The sequence below is a fragment of the Capsicum annuum genome, chromosome 12, assembly GCF_002878395.1.
Source record: "Capsicum annuum cultivar UCD-10X-F1 chromosome 12, UCD10Xv1.1, whole genome shotgun sequence".
In the NCBI taxonomy this organism is placed as follows: Eukaryota; Viridiplantae; Streptophyta; class Magnoliopsida; order Solanales; family Solanaceae; genus Capsicum; species Capsicum annuum.
Window position 1 is genome coordinate 145,732,336 of NC_061122.1, and position 22,602 is coordinate 145,754,937.

Genomic DNA, 22,602 nt, shown 5'->3' on the forward strand with positions numbered 1-22,602 from the left:
CCCCCAACATATTTGATAAAATGCCTATGAGAATGTTTTTGGTTAATTTGTTGGACTTTTATTGAACTATTGCATAGTATAAGTTGGTAATGGAACCCTAAATGGTATAAATGGTTTAAATGGTTTGGAATGGTTAAATGGTAGGGTCTTGGTGATTATGGTTAGCCTAATTGAAAGCCTTGTGGGGTACAAGGGAATCTCCCAAGCAAACTTAATTATGAACTACTTGTAAAGGCGTAAGTCCAATGGACGGACACTGAAACTCATGTTTACCGACATGAGGATTGGTCATGAAAACCATATATGATACGTATGAGGTATAGAGGAATCCCCTAAGTACACTTGTACATATGTTTCATAGAGAGCGAAGGGTACTCGAAAATCCCCTACACCTATGGTATCTTCGATTCGTGCGGCTACACGCATCGGGGCCCTTTTAGGGGTTACACTGGACCCAAATAGCCCGTGGGTAGTTCTAGGATGGTTAAGCTATACGTACCTAGGTTAATGATTTTAAAGGCATGCTAAATCCGACTTCCTTTCCCAGAATGGTTATATATATATATATCTGTGGTTAACTAATGCATATGGTTGGCTTACTTGGTTTTAAAGGTTGGCATTATTCTATCCTTATCTAGAGTGAATGCTAGAGTTTACCCGCTAACCCATCCTTGGGCCGTTGTAACCCCACGCAATGCAGGAACTGTCTAGGGCGGTTGTAACCCTACGCGATACAGGAATTGGCCATTCTACTCCTCCTGCTTAATGATTAGATTCGGGAACAACTCGGTTGGATTAAAGTGATGAGCTTTCTTACACCGGAAGGCTCCATTTCATGTCATGGATATTTTTACGTACCTTGGTTATTTCATAGACATTGGTTTTGGACATGGTTGGGGCATGTCCTAACCAGATATTATTTTACTTTCGATTAGAGGCTTTATGAAACTATTATGGGTCGGTATGGGCGGTGTTGGCAGTGGTATTAACCTTAGTATTGGCATTGGTATTTATACCGTTTGACTGTATTTATGATTGGTCCATCCTATTATGTTTTGGATTATATATATTTATATTGTAACTCATTTGGTATGTGATGTATGGAATCGTTTATGGTTTTGATTAGGTTTTGGTTATTGGTTAGAGAATGGATGGTTGAACTTGTTTAGGTTAGTCACGGTCATAGACCTATCCCAGAGTCTGGAATTATAATAAACGCTATCTTGTTATACATTCAGAATTCATCGACTCAGCATATGCATATTTGGAGGTTGGGTTGGGTAACGGGTGTAGTCCCCAACTCAGGTTGGACTTGGGATGCCCATTACGACAAGACCTTGGTTTGGGTCATGTCAAAATAAGAGAAAAATGGCAGTAGGGATAGGTGTGGCTGAAAAAGAAAAAGACAAGAAAAATGTGAAAAAAGAAAAAAAAAAGAATGAATAAAAGAAACCACACCGAACCTGAATGTGCATTAAAGAATAAAAGGGAAAAATAAGGGGGGAATTAAAGAAAATTGGTTAAAATATGGACCCCAAATTTAGTGTAGTGCCAAGGAGGATTAGTCACTTGATATATCCATATGTACCATACCAGCTCCCCAAGCCTACATTACAAGCAAATAAATTCCTATAGTGATCCTAATTTGACTATCTAAAAACCAAGGTAAAGAAAATAAGGGCAATCCTATGGTTTTGATGTGCATTGGGGGAACTTCTCTTTTGAGTGTGAGTTTCTCTTGACCGTCCCTGCGTTGACATGCATTATTCCATATGAGAGTGAAATTTCTTTGTTGAAAGGGCACATGGGTTGTATTGCTAGCTGCTAACTTTTCTGGGTAGTGTAACTTGTATATATGCATGGTTGTCTATTGTTAATGTAATTTCCATACATTGATTCCCTTGTGTCATATTGTGCATCATTTTTACACACAATTGGTTTTAAAGTGTTTATATAGGTGGGGGTAATTTTTTTGAGCTTGAAGTGATGATTGACTTCCTTAGATAGCTTAGATTCTCCTAGTGAAGCGTCGTGTTTTTGTTTTGTTTTGTTGTGTTGTTTGAGAACATGTCTAAGTTGAGGGTGTTGATGTGCTATGGATTTATACCACTTTTGATGCTTTAAACGATAAAAATATGCAAGTTCAAAAGTCTTAGGGTGTCTAAAAATTTATGTCAAGTATTGTCTTTTGTATGAGTATTGTGCACTACATTTCAAACTAGGAGGATATAGGACATTTAGAAAATATTTCCCTTCTTTCGTGCTCTAGATTATATAGTAAAGTTGTCCCTTAAGAAACATATGAAATTTTTTGCATTATTCTAAATTTCTTCCACTATGCCTTATCTTTGAGGTGATAAAAGTACTAAAGCTCATTTACTACCTATATGATGCTCTTAAATAGAATTATCAGACACTTAAGAAACCATACAAAAGGCTTAAAAAGAGCTCGTTAGTGTGTTTTAGTCCTTTGATTCAAAAGCTTTCGTCCTTCTCTATATGAATTGTGATGTTAGACTAGCAAATGATATGAATTGAAATCCTTCTTTAATCCTCTGTTGAATATAAAACCCATTATATGAAAAAGTATGTACTAAGATTATTTCATAGTTGTCATTTGAAGAATAATGTAGCTTAGGGTGTTATGAGCCATAAGTACTAGAACGAATGATGTTCCAGCAATTGACGGAACAATTTGCACCTCTTTGATGCTTTTTTTACTTGTTCTCAAGAAACAATCTCAGAAGCAAAAAAACTTGGAAAATAAATGTTGGATGGCCACGACGGTCTAACTAATGGAACTTTAGACCCGTGATGGACCATCAGGCTTGCCGTCACTTTTTGTGGAAAAAATAAGAATATCTAGAAGATGGGCGACGGTCTAAGGAACTGACCGTCGGACCCATTACGGGTCATCGCTGACCGTTGCTGGTTAAGAAAAACCTAGGAAATCTGAGTTGCCAGGGAGAGAAGGTATGATGGGCTCTCGCATGCTGACTTTAGCGGCAAAACAACGTGAAATCGGATAACAACTGACATCCTAACTGATGAACCGTCGTAAGTCTGATGGTCTATCAAGAAAATCATCGGTGATGACGCAGCAACCTGAATTTGAATTTTAAATCCCAACTTTTAGGAACATATAAATACCTAGTTTAGGGTTAGAATAGGTATCTTTTGACATTTGTCAGAAATTATAATGTAAAAATTTGGAGAAAAAAGTTGAGAGCAAGGAGTTTACAGTATTATCTTCTTTTAAATTGGGATTTGAGAAACATTTTTCAATTTGTAAGTTAATTCTAAATTATTTATGAAATATATCTTATTCATCTTCTCCTTAATTATGTGTGGCTAAATCTCTCATAACTAGGGTCGTGGGAGCCTTGGCGTAATTCAATATTAGGGTTTTGGGATTGATGAACTCATGAAAATGTATTCAATTACATGGCCTTCTCTTAAGTTTTATGATTCCTCTTGGATTCAAACTTGAGGAGTGTGCCCATAAACATAACTTGCTTGAACAAAGAAGTTATCATTGAGAAAATAGAATGGTCAAAATATAATTAGAGTCTTTACCCTCTAATTTTATAATTGATGCCTTAACTAGATCAATCTCTTGGGGAATTGTTTACTGAACTAATCTATCACTTTAAGTTTGAAATAATTGAATTAAATCCATCATTTAAGGTGAAAAACAATTATATGGGAATAATTATGCAAGTTTCCTTGTAATTATAATTGTTGATGCATGAATTTATAAAAACGACAACCCTTAGTATTGAAACACCTTGGTGATCATAACCCTAGTTTCTTAATTCTCATTTGTTTGAACATTACTATAGAAACATTAATCATTAATACATTACAACTATTGAAGTGATACTTTTAACAACAAACCCCTTTTATTATCGAAAACTGATGACTAAAAGTTTATTAATAATCATACGCCTTAATTAACACCTTATTCCCTATAGGATTCGACCCCAAACTTAGTTTGGTTACATACTTGACAAGGACTGCTTACACTATTTTAGGAGAGTTGTAATTTGGCTGTATCAAATTTTGACGCCATTGTTGGGAGTACAGTTGTCAATTAAGTTTATGTGTGTTAACTGACTCTTAGTCAAGTTTCCTGATTTTGCTTTTATTTGTTATTTTGGTACTTGCAGGCTAGTTATCATGCATGCCATGAACCTGAAGGTTAGGCGAGCCATTAATTAACTTTTAATCTAGAACCTCAAAGAACTCTGAGAAGGAACATGGCTAACTAACAAGACGCTGCAAGACTAGCCGCTTTGGCTAATGCACAGGTTAACCAATAGAATACTGATAAACCCGGGCGTGTACCTAATGTGGTTGATAAGGAATTGGGTGATGATGAATTGGTTAATTATATTAATAGGTGATGTGCTAAAAATGTCATACCAGTAAATTGGAATCGGCAAGCAAGAGGTAGAGTGCACCAAAGTGTGTGGTGTTGTTTGATCTAGATGATGATGATGACACCAACCTGGATGGATTTGGTGCTACAGAGAAATCATTCCACCATCATTATCTCCTAGGTAAAATTTAATAACATGAGCACAATGATCTAACTACTCAACTTGAAAGGGTTATTTGGTGGATTACATGGGGATAATCCTAACATGTAGTTAGTGAAATTCATCAACATTTGTAAGGTATTTGACAATACTAGAGTAGGACAAAGTTCCATTGGTCTGAGGTTATTTCCATTGTCTTTATGTGGGGAGGCAAATCTATGGTTGAATAAGCTGGCACCTGATTCTATAACAAACTGGAGGCAACTGAAAGGAGCTTTCCTAGAAAAATTCTTTTTTCTTTCAAGAATGTTATAGTTGAGGGATGAGATCAACAACTTTAGGCAACTTACTGAGGCTCTTCATGAAACATGGATGAGGTTTAAGAAGAAACTGACACAATTCTGGGCTAAAAGCTAACTGATGAACATTTTTTGGAGACATTCTATATGGCTTTAAACTCAGATACAAAGCCAACTGTGGACAATGTTGCAGGTAGAGCCTTTATGGATTGCACTTTTACTTAGGCTACAGAAATATTAGAGTGAATGAAAAATATAAGTAGAGCTTGGCATACCAAGGAATCTGAGGTATAAAGGAATACTTATTCAAGTGGGATGTCGGTGGAGCAATGTCGAAGAGAAGAGGAACGTGATCAAGATATGGATCATATAAACATACAAATAGATTTTCTCACAAATCATTTGCTCTCAAAAAAGGTAGAAAATGTCAAAGTTCTAGGGTCACATAGTAGGGGAGTTGAATCTGATTTTGAGGAGGAAAATTATTTGAATAGCTAGGGAGGTTTCCAAGTCAACAACCAAGGAACCCAAGGTTAGAACTATCAAAGGGAGAATTATTATGATAAGGCTAGTTATAGAGATCGTGAACAAGGATATTGGAAGAACAAAAATGATAGAAGTGGATTATATGTACCACCTAGGAGCCTTGATAATGCGTCAAATAATTTTGGGAAGATGTCTATGGAGGCCATGATGACCAAATTATTAAAAGGGTTGAGTCGACTGATGCTGGAGTGAGGGAGATGAAGAGCAAGTTGTCAACCATGAGTTACCTAGTTGACTCTCATTCCACATCTGTTAAGCTCCTAAAGCAGTAGATGAGCCAATTATCAGTAGTGTTCAATCAAAGAAAAAATGGGACGTTATCGAGTGACATAATTTAGAACCCACTGAATGATGGTTCATCTATGGAGATTACCACTAGGAGTGGTAAGACGTTACTAAGCCCATGTTTAAGATCACCTTATTATGTGTATGATGTGATGAATCTTGAGTCTCCGGCCAAGTCTGAGAAGCTGGGAGATTTAGCAAAGTAGAGTGCATAAATGGAACAACCCTCTAAGTTGTATCAGGTTAGTTATATGGAGAAGAGCAAAGGAAAAGTCGTAGAGGTTGCCCCAACAAAATTCCAAAGCCATCACCACTATTTCCATATACATTGAAGAAAAAAGCAGACAAGCACAAGTTTAGCAAATTCATGGCTACGCTAAAATAGTTGTTAGTGAATGTGCCTTTAGTTGAGGAATTAAAGATGATGTTGGGATACGCTAAATTCATGAAAGACCTTGTACTGAATAAAATAAAGGTCATCTATAAGTCCATGGATAACCTACATCATTGTAATGCCATTGCTATTAGATCACTAATGCAGCAGAAAGCTAATCCAAGAGCATTAACTATCCTGTGTACAATTAAAGTGTTTAGTTTTGCTAAAGCTTTTTGTGATCCTAGGGAAAGCATCAACCTCATTCCATTTATAATCTTGAATAAATTGGGTTTAGAGAGTAATAAGCTGATGACTATGGATTTATTGACGATAGACCAGTCGGTAAAGAGACCAGTGGGTATTTTGTATGATGTGCTTAAGAAGGTGGCCAACTTTATATTCCCTACAGACTTCATAATCTAATCGTGAAGTGAAATTTAAAGTACCAATAATATTAGGTAGGTTATTTTTAGCAATCAGGAGAGTATTAGTTGATATGGAGCGGAATAAGCTGAAATTTAGGCTCAATAACGGAGATGCTAGTTTTGATGTCTGTCAATCAATGAAGCAATTGAGGGAGATGAGTGTAGTATTGGTTATTGATGTTATCAATAAAGTTGATCTAATTATACCAGTTGAGGAAAGTTTTTCTGTGGAAACCTCAGCTGTAGTCTTAATGAATTTTAATAGTGAAGGAATTGATAAGTATGATGTGACTGTGTGTGCATTGATTGGGATGGGGTGATATTCTTGTACTCTTAAGAATCTAGATTTGGAAATGAAAAATCAACCAACACCACCTGCAAAGCCTTCCATTGAAGAACCACCAATGTTGGAGTTAAAAGAGTTACCAGGTAATCTTTAGTATGTATTTCTAGGTGATGGTAATACTTTATAGGTAATCATTGTAGCTGATTCGATGGAGCATCAGGTTGAGGCTCTTATTTTGATATTGAGGTTCTATAAGAGGGCCATTGGGTGGATGATTACTGATATCATATGTATTTCACCAGAGATCTGTACTCATAAGATCCAGATAGAAGAGAAATACACTACCACTATTAAGCATCAACACAGGCTAAATCCACCAATGCAATAAATAGTAAAGAAGGAGATAATAAAATGGTTAGATATTGGAGTGGTTTACCCAATTTCTAACAGTAGGAGTAAGCCCAGTTTAGTGTGTGCCCAAGAAAGGAGGTATGATGATGGTAGATAATTAGAAGAATGAGTTAATTTGACTTAGGCCTTTGACTTGTTGGAGGGTGTGTATGGACTACAGGAAACTAAATTCTTAGACTTTGAAGGATCATTTTTCAATACCCTTCATAGACTAAATGATAGACCGATTGGCAGGAAAAGGTTGGTATTGCTTTCTAGATGGGTACTTAGGCTACAATCAAATATCTATTGCACCTGAGTATCAAGAGAAAACAATATTCACTTGTCCATATGGAACATTATCTTTTAAGAGAATGTTGTTTAGGTTATGTAATCGGCTACTTTCCAAAGGTTTATGATGTCCATCTTCTCATACATGGTGGAAGATATGTTGGAAGTATTTATGGATGATTTTTCTGTGGTTGTGATTCATTTAATAGTTACTTGGTTAATCTAGGTAATGCATTACAGCATTATGAAGAGTTCAACCTTATCCATAATTGGGTAAAATGCCACTTCATGGTTAAGGAGGGCATAGTATTGGAGCATTAAATTTTAGCAAAAGAAATTAAGGTTAATCTAGAAAAAATTAAAGTTATTGAAAAACTAACCCCTCCTATTTCAGTAAAAGGGTGCGGAGTTTCCTTGGACATATAGGATTCTATTGAAGATTTATAAAGGATTTTTCCAAAATTGCAAATCCACTTTGCAAGTTGTTGGAAAAGGAGACCAAGTTCATGTTTTTATGCTGATTGTTTGAAGGCCTTCCAATGCCTCAAGGAAAAATTAGTTGTTGCTCCTATCATTGCTCCATATTAGTCCAAACCATTTGAAGTGATGTGTGATGCAAGCAAGGTTGCACTCGCAGCTATTCTTGGGCAAAAGAAGAAAAAGCTTTTTCACCTCATTTTTTATATTAGTAAGACCTTAAATGAAATGCAAAAGAATTACATTATTATGGAGCAAAAGCTCTTAGCTGTGGTTGATATGTTTGAAAAAATTTGAGTGTACTTATTGGGAACTAAGGTGGTAGTAGACACTGATCATGCAATACTGAGATATTTAATGGCAAAGAAGGATGCAAAATCGAGGCTCATAAAATGGGTGTTTCTACTTCAAGAGTTTGACTTTGAGGTCAATGACAGGAAAGGATATAAAAATAAAGTAGCGGACTATTTGTCTCGATTGGAGAATAAAGGGAAGAGCTCAGAAGAAGTGGAACTTGATGAATCCTTTCTGGATGAGCAGGTCCTTGCTGCTACTCTTAAATTGGTACCTTGTTATGCAGATTTTGCAAATTTCACTGTCAGTGACATCATTTCATACAACCTCAGTTTTCATCAAAAGAAGTTTCTTCAAGAAGTGACCAGGTATTTCAAGGATGAGTCTTATTTGTTCAGATGTTATGCTTAGAACATTATTAGAAGATGTGTACCAGAGGTGAAAATGTTGAACATTTTGAAGGCGTGTCATTTCTCCTTGGTTGGGGGAGATCATGCACATGATTGGACCGCCAGAATGATCTTACAAAATGGTTATTATTAGCCCTTAATTCATAAGGATGCGTATGAATTCGTGAAGGCTTATGATCAATGTCAATGACAGGTGTCCATTTGTAAACATCATGAGAGTCAAATGACCAAGATGTTGGAGGTAGAGCTATTTGATATACGGGGCATAGATTTTATGGGAACCTTTGTAAGCTCTTATGGTCTTAAATATATCTTGGTTGTTGTGGACTACATGTCCAAATGGGTAGAATTTGTGGCTCTAGCAGAAAATGAAGGCAAGATAGTGGTTACATTCTTAAGAAAGAAAATTTTCACTCGCTTTGGTGTTCTAAGAACTATTATAAGTGATGAAGGGTCACACTTTTGCAATAAGATATTCCAAACTGCTTTGGCTAAGTATGAGGTTCCATAACATAAGGTAGTGACACTTTATCACCCATAAACTAGTGAACAAGTGGAAGTGTCAAACAAAAATATCAAGTCTATCTTGGCCAAGACCATTAATGTAAATAGAATCAATTAGTCGAGAAAACTTGTTGCTCTTTGGTCATATCGTACTGCCTTTAAGACACCTATTGGAATATCTCCTTACCAACTAGCCTTATGCAAGTCCTATCACTCGCCAGTAGAGATAGAACATAAGACATTATGGGTACTTAAGAAGTTAAACTTGAGTTTGAAAGAATTAGCTGAATAGAGACTTTATCAACTAAATGAGATGGATGAGTTTCGCCTCCGAGATTATGAATGATTTGATATTTATAATGAGAGGATAAAACGACACTATGATCAAAGAATAAAAAAAAAGACTTTCAAGTGGGTGATTAGGTGTTTCTCTTCAACTCGCAATTTAGTTATTTCCTGGGAAGTTGAAGTCAAAATGGTTGGGACCATTCGAAATAACCTGTCTTTCCATTTGGTGTGGTTGAATAGGAGTACAAAGATAACAGTATGTTCAAGGTGAATGGATAAAGGATCAAGAATACATTGGTTCGGTGGATGATGTAAAAGTGTTTTCTAAGGTTTATCTTGATAAAGTCTGAGTAATCAAGATAATGGAGTCGTGTTGTGACGTTAAATCAGGTGCTAGTGAGAGGCAACCCATAATGTGTTTTAAAATCATGTAGATAGTTGTTTTTGATTTATTTGTAGGATTAATCTATGTGTTGAGTGTGCAGGAGTTGGTATTGCAAGAAATTATGAGTAGGATTTTTCTGGATAAGCAGGGATGGGACACCAGACAGACCATCAACCTAGGGATGGACCATAGGTGTGTCTGTCACAAGCAACCAAATCAATGATACATACTGGATGAGGGTTGATGGTCAGGACGATCGACTTCCAGCCTTGTAATGGACCATCACTATAACCATAGACCTTTGGTAGATCAGATCAAATATTGGTAAGTCCCGATGATTGACGTGATGGATCGCTAGGCTTGCAATAGACCATGACTTTTACCGTTAGAATCTGTCATAACTTACGTAATAGTTGGGTCGGCCCAATTCCAAATATCAGGTCTCTTTTGGCCAAATTAAGCCTATGAACTGACCCAAGTGTATTTATTGATCAAAATTGGAGAAATTACATGCATACATGCATGTATTTTCCACTTCAACTTCTAAAATGGTTGAAACTCCTGAAAATTCATCCATATTAAATCATATTCATTTCCCCGATCAACTTTTCAGTTATTTGTCTCTTCTATTTAAGCTTTTCAAACAAACTACTCTTCTATGACCCACTTCTTGAAAACTCTCTCTATTAAAAGAAATCCTTGTGCCTTTTGGGTTAAGTTCTATAGCTTTCTGATAAATGTAAAGTCGCATTGCAGGTCCAGGTATATCTCTTAACCTTAAATCCTTAGAGGTCTATGTTATAAAGGATTGAAATGAGTAGTATGGGCTGATATACTTAAATTTTATTTTATGTGTAATGTAAGAAGGTGTTTACTTTATGATGGTGGAGACTGTATAGGATGAAGTCTGTGTAACCCTGTGACTGCATATAATTTGAAGGAATTTTAACTAAAATTTGACAATTCTATCAAATTAATATCACAGGCACACTAAGTTTTTGATGAAATTCCCCAAAAAAGTTTAAAGAACTGGGGTAACCGACGGACAAATTGACGGATAATCACAAGTGGGATGAATAGTTGGTAGGTCAAAATCAACTGATAGACTCTAGATATCAATGACAATCAAAGCGATGGACATTCACCCTTGCGATGGAACATCAACTCCACTGTCACTTGGTCACTGAAAATCTTGCTTAAAAGGGGATGGGCAATCGCTGTTGCGATGGACCGTCAGCTTGATCATCAACCCTAAGTAGAATCAAAACTATTTTCCTTTCCTTTTCTTACTAATAGTTGGGTGTTGTGTTTCCCCTTAACTTAGGTACCATGACTCAGAAGCTTCCTTGAAGAAGAGGTAGGGTCCGATCTCTACCAACTTAGGAAACCACCATCTTAAGGACCAAAAATAAACTAGAAAGAGATACTGAGGCCCCAACCTACCACACCCATCAAAGTGATAAGAAAAAGCAACCACTCTCCTAGTTTGATAAGGTGAGTGAACTATCAAGTGTGGTAGTCATCAATGAAAGTAGTAGTGAAATAATGGTAGCTCAAGATCAGGACCTGAGGTTGAGGAAAAAAAAGAGGTCACCATTAATACTGAAATAGAGCCAGAATAGGAAAAAGATAATGTAATAAAGAGTAAGAACCTGGAGGTTCAAGAATCAATCAGGTGCATGGTTAAGGGAGCAAATAAATACTTTTTTGATGGGCTCCAACAAACAAAAATCAAACCCATGAAGAGGACCATTGCAGAAGAACATTAGATAATCACAATTTACCTTCATGAGTACCCAAACCTAGAGAAGAGGTTCAATGAAATGAGCTAGTATATCTGAGTAAGCCTCTTGGGTCATACTACCCAAACCTGGTACGTGAATTTTTCACTAATTACTTAGAAATATCCCCTATACATGGGGAATAGAGTAAGAATCCAGGTAAGAGGTGTGATAGTTTATATCTCTAATTGTACCATCAACCAAATTTTATTTGGTCAGTAGTACACTGCCTTACCATCATATTAGAGCTTGAGAATCGGATGAATACAACATATAGTCAACGACCATGGTTAGCTCAAATCTTGACAGATGATGGAAATTCATTGTGGCTTCAGAATAAAGAATGAATTGCAAAATCTTTCCACAGCTATAGGGAAAACTTTTGGTGGGCCATTATAAGGTTATGGCTAATATTGACAGAAAGAGAAGATAATCTTGACCCTCAGAGAGCACTGCTAGTAGAAAGTTTATTAAAAGGCTTGAAAATTGACTTTGGGTATATAATTGGTGATGAAATATTTATGCGACCTCACAATATATCCAGTGCATTACCATTCCCATGCCTAATCATTGAGCTTTGCAGGCAAGCAAATGTGTTGATCATCTGAGGAGTTGATAATGAAATTTGGGCATAAAAAGGCAAGATATTAAAAGAACAAAGAATGACACAAAATTTGAGATGAGAGTTCATAGGCCTCTGGTATTTGGGACACAGGTTGAACCTACAGTAGAAGTATCAGATACACCTTCAGGTATGTTGTTGCCTTTAGCTACTTTTGTTCCAAAAGACACTTCTACAGCTTCTAGGTTTGTACCTACACCTCCCATGATAGACATGGATTCTATTCCATACAGATACTCAGAGTATAGGTTTACCCAGGAGAACTTTGTAAAAATAGTTACATTTCTAAAAAAATTTGAGCGGCAATTGAATATATGAGCCAATGAGTTCAAACCATTTTTGGACAGAGTAGTAGTGGAGGCTTTGAAACCTTATGAGAATCTACATGCACATATGGATGATATATAAAAACATGTGAATGATAAGATGAGAGAATTATCCACTCCATACTTATCCAGATTTACTGCTGAATTAAAGTAAGCCTAGATAAATATTGCAGAGTTGAAAAGAAAGCATATCCCAAGCATTTATTATCTAACTTTTATAAAGATTGATGACGAGCAAGATCTTATGGACCTCATGGATAGGCCACTGAAGGATAAAGAAAAAGAGATAGATAAAAGTGGCAAAAAGATGTCGACTAAAAAGAAAAGACATTAAGTTGAGACACCAAAGGAGAGGCGATTAATAAAAATAGCGAAGAGATTGAAGAAAGATGAATCAAAGAGAAGAAAGAGATATACAGATGAAGCGAATAGAGATTCCACCTGTTTAGCAAAAGAAAGTGGGAACATGCCATCCCCACTACCTATCCCTAACTCTGTCATTGAGGAAGGGGTTGATTTGAGAACCCCGATCACTATTTGGGTAATTATTGCTGAGGCTGAGGCCAAGAAGGCCTTTCATGATTTGACAAATTCAAAGACTAAGGGCTATTCAAGTATTCTACCCCCTTGCATTTTATTTATTATGCATTGATGACAACACAGTTTAGTGGGAGTAGACGTACTTATTTGAAATCTATCACCACGGGGTTTTTCGTTGCCTGTGTTCTTTTCCCTCGTATACTTTCTAGGAGAAACGATATGTTTAGGATTTTTAAATTCATTATGACTATGTGGTTATAAATATGCAATGTTTTTTTGCATTCGGATGTCATTCCATTTTGTGATTTTTTTAGTATTGCCTCCATATGTACGTACCATGCATGTTAAAAGAAAATGAGTGAATTAAAAGTTGTTGAACTGTGGAATGTTGGATTTTTTAAAATAAGGACCACTATCAAAATTTTTCTTGTGTACATACTTTGTAATGATTGACCATTGTAAATCTATGCTTGGCATTATAATCCTTGATTGAGTAAACATGTTTATGTTAACACAAGTCTGAAAGTCAATAACATAAGAATTAGTTCATTACTGGTGTGTGTGGGGTCTTATTGCATTTCTTACTATGTGTATATAGCTGAACTTCCCCAGTTAATTTTTTTAAGGTGATAGTTGGTTAAATAGGATAGAATCTTAGGCCATTTTTCAATAAAGTCCACTTAGCCTTAAAAGCCTTACAAAAAATATAGATGTGTAGAATCTTTTAAGTTCCTTTTTAAGCCTGTAACATTTCATTTATCCTTATAGCCTACCTTTGATTTTCTTGTTAAAACCCTATTTTGGCTCTGGTCCCTCTTTGGACATTATGCACCATAACTCGGGTAAATTATCTGAATTGAGGGTGGCTACTATAGAGAGTTAATGAGTAAAATATAGTTCCAATAAGAGTTTGGATTTTAAGATCCCATCTCCCATCTCATTAGGCTTTTGTCCCTTAGGATATTGTGTACCTTCACTTATGACATCCACATAAGTTGAGGGTAGCTGGTGTAGATGGATAAACTTTAATAAAAGAGCTGATCAAGCTCATTGTAAAAAAAGGGCTTTGGGATAAGAAAGGTTCATTATGGGGTAGAAAGTGAAGTTTGATAGTAGCAACAATGGCAAGGATGCTGAAGTCATTATTCCAAAAATACATCTCATCCGTACCTGAAGCCTCATTACAAGCCTTAGAAAGTCCTGTAGTGATCCTTGATAATCAGCTATAGACGTTGGATAATGATAAGGGCAAGCTTATGTGATACACGAACTAACTAAGGAATCAGAAACTACAACTAAGATACGAATACGAAGATAAAGATAGAACGAAAAGGTAGTAACATAGACACAATGAAAGGAATTGAAAGAAAATAAAGGGTATATCAAACCCTAAACCCTCAATCGATATACCAAACAAGTCACCTATATCATACGTAGACCTCAAGGGAATAGATTCCCAAGCAACCCATATTTCTAAACAAAGTATCAACATAAGCAATTCCACGCTTGCCTCACACTCTCAGAAGTGTTAATATTTATAATTCATTAATAACTACCTACTAAAATACATAGAAGTCCTATATATAGTCTAGGCTAAGTTGTTACATCATATGGGCCTAAAAGTGACCCATTTAGAAAAGACAAACATAGAGGAGCCCATCAGGAACTTGCTTGAGCATATGGTGTGCACATGGTATGCATAACAAGGGTTTAATGGGCTGTTTTTACCCGATCTAGCAGATCTAGTACGGGTTGGGTGCACCTCCAAAGTGGATGGGGTACATGTTCTCTTTGTTACCTGAGGGATCATAAATGGAGGTTATGGAACTTCTGTTAGTTCTTATCTTGTATTGTGCATAGAAGTACTTGGAATTGGCATCCCTACATTTGATCCATGTTGCTCTAGAATTTTGTCTTAGTACCTTCTCTTCTACTAAATTCCAGTGCTGGAACTCTTTTAGCAGCTTTAACTCCTCTTGTATCAGTATTTGGTTCATAGGATCTGAAGATAGCCTGCTCTGTATGATGTCCAGCTGTGCTCTGGTTTGTTTGATTTTCTGAGTGTAAGCTGCTAGATAAGTATTTAGTTCCTGCAAATCATATGTAAGAGCTTTTATTTTTTGATTTAGCTTATACATATAAGTGCCAGAGAAGTTTTTCCTCCAGGTGTTTGCCATAATCTCAGGGAATTTTTGATGCTCCAACATAGTACTATAAAGCCTAAATGGTTTTGGTCTTGTTTTTTACTGAATATTATATTAGACCAGGATTGGAGAATGATCAGACACCCCAGGTGGTAGGACTTTAACCTCAACATTACCATAATTTTGTAACCGTTGATAATTTCCCAGAACCCAGTCAATCTTGGAGTACACTCTATTGTCTTGCTGTTTTTTCTTACAAAAGGTCTAGTAGCAACCTTTTGCACTCAGTGAAGTTAAATAGAGTTGATACACACATTTATTGAAGTCCTAAATTTCTTTTTGAGTGACTGGAAGTCCATCATCACATATTAGAACAACATTAAAATCTCCACTCAGTATCCATGCTTCCTGAATTGTTCCACCCAATATTTTGAGCTCATTCCATTGTTCAGTCCTTTACTGCATGCTATTTTTGGCATACACCATAGTGACATAAGCTGAGAAATTCCCTGAGGCATCTGTTACATAACAATGAATGAATTGCTCCTTGATCAGGATTATATACACATTCACTGGAGGCTGCCATATTATCTAGATTCTTTCATTTGGGTCCATAGGGTAATTACAACATGTGCTCCATCCTCCCACCAACTTTTTAAGGATATTTCCAACTTTGGTCTCCTTTACTCTGATTTCCAAGCACCCAAACATATCTATCTTAAACTTTTTCAGAAAGAGTCTTATCTCTTTCTGTTTCAAGGTTTGATTTAAACGCCTGATGTTCCATATTGAGAAAATCATATATTAGGGGCCTCTTAAGGCTTACCTTGAGGTCCATCATCATCAGACCATTACATTAGAGGGGCAAAAGAGTTTGTGCCACTATTTCTAGTACTGGCATGACCAGTATTGACACTCTCACTTAGCTAAATCTACACTGAATCATGCATTACCATCTTGTCCTTGTATGAGACATTTGGGCCAAAAACAGAAGGATCTATTGGCTTATCCTCCTTTTGAGCTTCATCTGCAACCATTGTGTCTTTTGGGGCCTCTTCTTCCTTTTATTTCTCCTCTTTTTCTTTGTCACTTCTTTGAATTCTTCTTTCTCTTTTTCCTTTGGCTCAGCCTGGAATCTACAACTTTCTATGACATGACCAAACTTTAAGTAGTTTCCACAATATTTTGGTCTCCATTCATAATCTACTGGTTGTTGGAAAATACCAGTAGGTGTGACCATTTCTATTGTATCAATTAGAGGTTGTGCAATATCAGTTTCTACCAGGACCCTTGTATATGATATTCTCTCTATGCTTGCAGTAAACTAGTTTGTGTGCTTGGGCTTGCCTATGGCACTTGCTACTTTACTTAGGACTTCACTAGACTAGTATCTAACTAGAAACCAGGAAAGGTGACCCATAGAGGTATGGTGGTGATACAATCTGCATTGAACTCGAAATCTATGTCCCAAGATTATACAATGAAGGGTTTGTTATGAAAAGTATACGGTCCTCCCACTAACACCCTATGACAATCTTCAGCAAATTCAAATCGAAATATAAAGTATCCATCATCGTGACTCAGCACTTCAGGGTTTGCATTACAGTTCCAGGCATGCAAAATGTAAGCCTCAATGGATTTTAGGTTGGGAGTATCCCCAATTACAAACCCTATCATGCTTTTTGATTGATTTATTATTAATTTTTTACTTAATGCTCACTTGTGTAGGTAAAAGTGAAATGAGAAAATGGTCAAGAAAACTTGATAAAAATAAGCTAAGGAGAAGGTGAAAGAGAAGAAATGTGAGCAAAAAGAACAAAAATTGAAATTGCAGGCCCAAGAGTCGACCCTCAGTTACCGCGATAGTGGGCTGAGGGTTGTGATTGCGATTAGTCAACAAGTCAAATGGAGTACGATCATGATATGACTGTTACAATTGGGGTGACACGATCGCGGTAGAGCGAAAAAGTTTTAAGGGCATTTTTGTAATATTTGGCGAATATGGAATTGAGGCTTAAATAGGGGTTTTTAGTTCATTTTTCACCTTATCTTTTATAATACATATTATGCTATCCTTAGTTTAGGGTTTATCACTTGGAGCTTGGAGCTTGAATTTATATTAATTTGAGGCCAGAATTAATTGGAGAAACTCTAAAGTAAAGGATTGACAAATCCCATTAAGGATTCATTGGAATTTAAAGTGTGGTTTGCATTCTATTTATTTTTCATGAATCAAATTGATGGAGATTTTGTTATATTTTTGTTTATTATCTTTATGAGTTGCTAGTTATTCCTCTTGGGATTATGTTATAATAGGGTCTATTTATGTATGGGTTGTCATTCATTTGTGTATATGCTAATGTGTTGCTGTTGGGCTCTACATTGCTTGAGTAAATTGATTGAGATTTATGCGTGAAAGTCCTAAATACCCAAAATGGGTTTGTGGGTGAAAACCCTAAGCTCTTGAAAGCCTAAACCATCCTTGAGGGATTTGGGTGAACTTTAGTAACCCTCATCATCCTTGAAAGAGGGATGTGAAAACCAAGGCAATAGTAGATACTTATTGGGCTTAGTTTGCTAATTTTTACCATCTTTGACATAAGGGTGAATATAAGGTTGACTATCCCCTGGGTACTATCCTAGAAATAAAGGTGCCTAATTGAGGTATTGGGTGCCTTTAATTGACACACTCGTTAGGTACTCAAAAGAGTCAATGAGTGATATCCTTGAGGCTTTGTTGAAGAACTAGCCTCAAGGACTTTAAACCTAGCCTACCACATCATTAACAATTAGAATTTACACCGATTTAGCATATTCCCATGCATAACTTGCCCCTAGGAAAGCATAGTCCCAAGATCCATTTTAATTGATTAACTCTAATTATTTATATTCTTAAATTAGTCATTTAAAAGACCAAAATTAATCATATCTTTGGAAACGTTTAAAACCCCTAAATCTTTGTATCATAAGTTTGAATCTAGTAATTACTTTCATTTTGAACTTATCCATTTTCCACTCATATTGTTCCTTGTGGATTTGATCCTGACTCTTGTTGGATTATTATATTGACAGCGACCACCTTGCACTTAAATTGACATGTAAGTTGAGCATTATCGAAAATGGAACCATTGTCGGGGAACAATTCGGCATATTAAGTTAGTTTGGAATATTAGCTTACCTGCTTAAATCCAAACTTGTAAATATTTATTTGTGATTTTCTTTTGTTCCTTGTGTTAGGTAGGTTTTTATTTTTATTCATTTATTACTATGGCATCTTGGAATGAATATGAGTTTGGTGGTTAGTAATCTTATCTTGATAATCCATGTGCATATTATGGTGGACCCCACTTTTTGCAAGATTGTAGATATGCTACCTAGAAAGAGATATGTGCATCATCTCGATCCTCTTAGGAGTATGATTGTTCCTTAGTTGGTGATCGATATGGACATTGGAGCGATTGTCCAAATGCCTCTTCCCCTACTAACCAAAATTCTAGTTCTTCTTATGAGCTTGATAGGTCTTATACTAAGAAAAGGGAAGAACAATGTATCGGATACAATGGAATTGAAGCAATGCTTTAACTTATCTTGAATTGGGAAGAAACAATGGGGGATAACATACAACTCATGCATCAAGACATGGAGGCATGTAAAGATTAAATCAAAAGGATAGAAGAAGTGGGTATGGAGGCTAATCTTTCAAACACCATGAGTGTGCCCACTCTTCAAAATGAGATCAATGTTGAAGAATCCTCAGTGATTCCCCAACCAACCAAACCAAACATGAGAGATGATGCCAAGATTGAAGAAATGGTACTAGAGCCAAAAGAAAAAGCCAAGCAAATCCTTTTTGAAGAATCTAGTCCATTTCAGGGCGAGAATGTCAAAATAGATACAACTCCAAAATTAGGTAGAAGACCTCACTCGAACTACTTTTCAACATTATGATTGGTGGATGTGATGAAAATCGAACCACTTAAGCCAATGATGAACTTTAGAGATGAGAAGGAAAATTCCTATATTTTGGAGATGTCATTCCAAAAGGGTAAATGAAGCCCCTCACTTGAAGGCCAATAAATGAAAAACTTGGTGTATAGCAAGTGATTTTTTTATGCTCTCACGAATACCCAACGATCTTATTAGAAAGTTTGATGTGGAGTTTAGTAAAAGGTTTAAATCTTCAAAGTGGCGAGATAGAAATATTTCATTGTGTCCCTACCTTTTCCAAAAATGCCTCAAAGATGTATCGATCTAAATTTGGGCCGTTATTTCATATTTTCCAAATAGAGACATAAATTTTCTAGGCAAAAGATACCGTGCCGCGACTTTAACTAAGCTGCTTATTGGGAGGCAACTCAAGAAATTTTCATTGCTTGAGTAAATTGATTGAGATTTACGGGTTAATGCCCAAAATATCCAAAATAGGTTTGTGGGTGAAAACCCCAAGATCTGGAAAGACTAAGCCATCTTTGAAAAAGGGGTTTGGGTAAACTTTAGGAACCCTTATCATCCTTGAAAGAGGGATGTGGGAACCAAGCAATAGTAGACAATTATTGGGCTTAGTTTGCTAATTTTCACCATCTTAGACATAAGGGTGAATATGAGGTTGACTATCCCTTGGGTACCGTCCTAGAAATAGGAGTGCCTAATGAAGTTATTGGGTGGCTTTAATTAACACACTCATTAGATACTCGAAAGAGTAAATGATGACATCTTTGAGGTTTTGTTGAAGAACTAGCCTCAAGGACTTTAAACCTAGCCTACCATATCATCAACAATTAGAATTTGCACTAAATTAGCATGTTCCCTTGCATAACTTGTCCTTAGGAAAGCATAGTCCCAAGATCCATTTTAATTGATTATACTGTAATTATTCTTAGTCTTGAATTAGTTGTTTTGAAGCCCAAAATTAATCATATCCTTGAAAACATCTAAAACCCCTAATTTTTTTTATCTTAAGTTTGAATTTAGAAAGTACTTTCATTTCGAACTTACCCATTCGCCACTTACATTGTTCCTCATGGATTCAACCCTGACTCTTTTTGGGTTATTATGTTGACAACGACTGTTTTACACTTAAACTGACATGTAAGTTGAGTGTTATCACGACCGCCAATTGGCGATGAATGACAAGTCTCAAGTATGCTCATCATCTCCACCTCATGTATACACCTACGAATGATTCCATCTGCACAAATTCTGAACAAGTAACGTTCATCCCACAAAAATTTTCTTACCTCATACATAAGCTTTTTTCTTTGTTGATATGAAAGAGCTTCAGGAACTAGATCACTGGCTAAGTAATTTGCATAGTCTACAAACCATGGAATTGGATCTTGGGAAGCTGGAAATATCTATTAATCTGGAAAACTGTCATCAATCTCCAACCTATTAGCAACTGTTTGCATAGCTTCCTTCTTCAATCTAGACAAGTGATCTGTAACTTGATTTTCTGTGCCTTTTTTGTCCTTTACCTCAAAATCAAATTCTTGCAACAACAGCACCCACCGAATAAGCCTAGGCATTGCATATTTTTTATCCATTAGGTATCATAATGTTGCATGATCAGTGTGCGCAATCACCTTTGTCACAATAAAGTAAGATCTAAACTTTTCAAAGGCAAAAACCACTGCCAATAACTCTTGCTCCATTACAGTATAGTTCTTCTGAGCAGGATTTAATGCCTTGCTAGCATAGTAGATGGGATGCATTATATTTTTTTTCTATTGGCATGGTATAGCCCCTAAGGACACTCCACTAGCATTACACATAATCTTAAAGGGTGAATACCAATCAGGAGACATAGTGATTGGAGTAGTCACTAACTTCTCTTTTAGGCTTTCAAAGGCCTTCTTACTTGTATCATCAAAATTAAATTTTACCTCCTTCTCAAGAAGCTTGCAAAAAGGATTAGAAATCTTTGAGAAGTCCTTGATAAATCGAATATAAAAACCTGCATGCCCTAGAAAACTTCAAATTTGCTACACATAAATTAGGTAAGGTAATTTCTCAATTACCTCAATCTTCACTCGTTCAACCTCTATGCCCCTATTTGAAATCTTGTGCCCAAGCATAATTCCTTCTTTGACCATAAAATGACACTTTTCCCAATTAAGTACCAAGTTGCATTCTTCACACCTTTGCAGGGCCTTTGCCAAGTGAATGAGACAGTCATCAAAAGAGTCACCAATAATAAAAAAACTATCTATAAAAACGCCAATGGTGTCTTCGACTATATTAGATAAAATAGATATCATACAACTTTGAAATATGGCTGGGGTATTGCATAGCCCAAATGACATCCGTCTGAATACAAAGGTCCTATAAGGACATGTAAAAGTCATCTTTTCTTGGTCCTCAATTGTAATAGTGATCTGATTGTAGCCTGAGTAACCATCAAGAAAACAGTACCATCATTTGCCTGCTAACCTATCTAACATCTAATCCATGAATGGCATGGGAAAATGGTCCCTCTGAGTCCATGCATTCATTTTTCTATAATCCATGCATATTCACTATCAAGTGACTGGCCTCATAGGCACTAGCTCATTATTTTTGTTAGGCACAATAGTTATTTCACCTTTTTACTGAACATATTGTACCAAACTAACCCACTTGCTATCAATAATGGGAAACATTATGCTAGCATCCAACTCTTGATTATTTATTTCTTAACCACCTCTTGCATAGAAGGATTAAGTCGATGCCGATGTTTAATAGATGGAAAACAATCCAGCTCAAGTTGTATTTTATGAGTACACAAACCAGGTAAAATACCCATGATATCTGCAATGGACCATCCAATGGCCCTCTTGAAATTTTGCAACACTGACAATAATGCTACTACATCTAACTATCTCCGATCGTCTATAATAATAACTGGAAAAGTGTTGTTGGCCCACAAAAATAAATATTACAACTGAGATGGGAGGGTCTTCAACTCTAACACATGTGGTTCCTCGATGGTTGGGCGAGCAGGTGGAGTCGTTCTATTTTTCAAGTCTAGATCAAGCTTCTTGGTGAAAAATTATAAGAACCATTACCATACATCGTACCTACCAAATCCTCAATACCATTAGAGTCAAAATTCATGATCACATCTGGAAGTGCTTCAACGCCTAGTCTCTCTTCAATAAGAAAAACCGCATCAGAACCATCATCCCAAAGAGTCACTGCATCAACATCATAGAATAAATCTACCTCCTCATCATACACATTAATAACAGATATCACTCTTAATTCATTAGGCTACCTCATGAATTTACATACATTGAATATCACTTGTTCATCATTCAATCTCAGTATTAGATGTCCCAACTCCAAATCAATCAATATCCTTCTAGTAGGCAAAAATGGTCTTTAAGAATAATTGGAACTTTAAAGTTTGATTCA

The 22,602-nt window shown here is 36.2% G+C and overlaps 1 pseudogene; it reads left to right on the plus strand.

Moving 5' to 3' along the window:
• Positions 1 to 8,273: 8,273 nt before the first annotated feature.
• The window catches only part of LOC124889675, a 77,935-nt pseudogene continuing 63,606 nt past the window's right edge, over positions 8,274 to 22,602 (plus strand).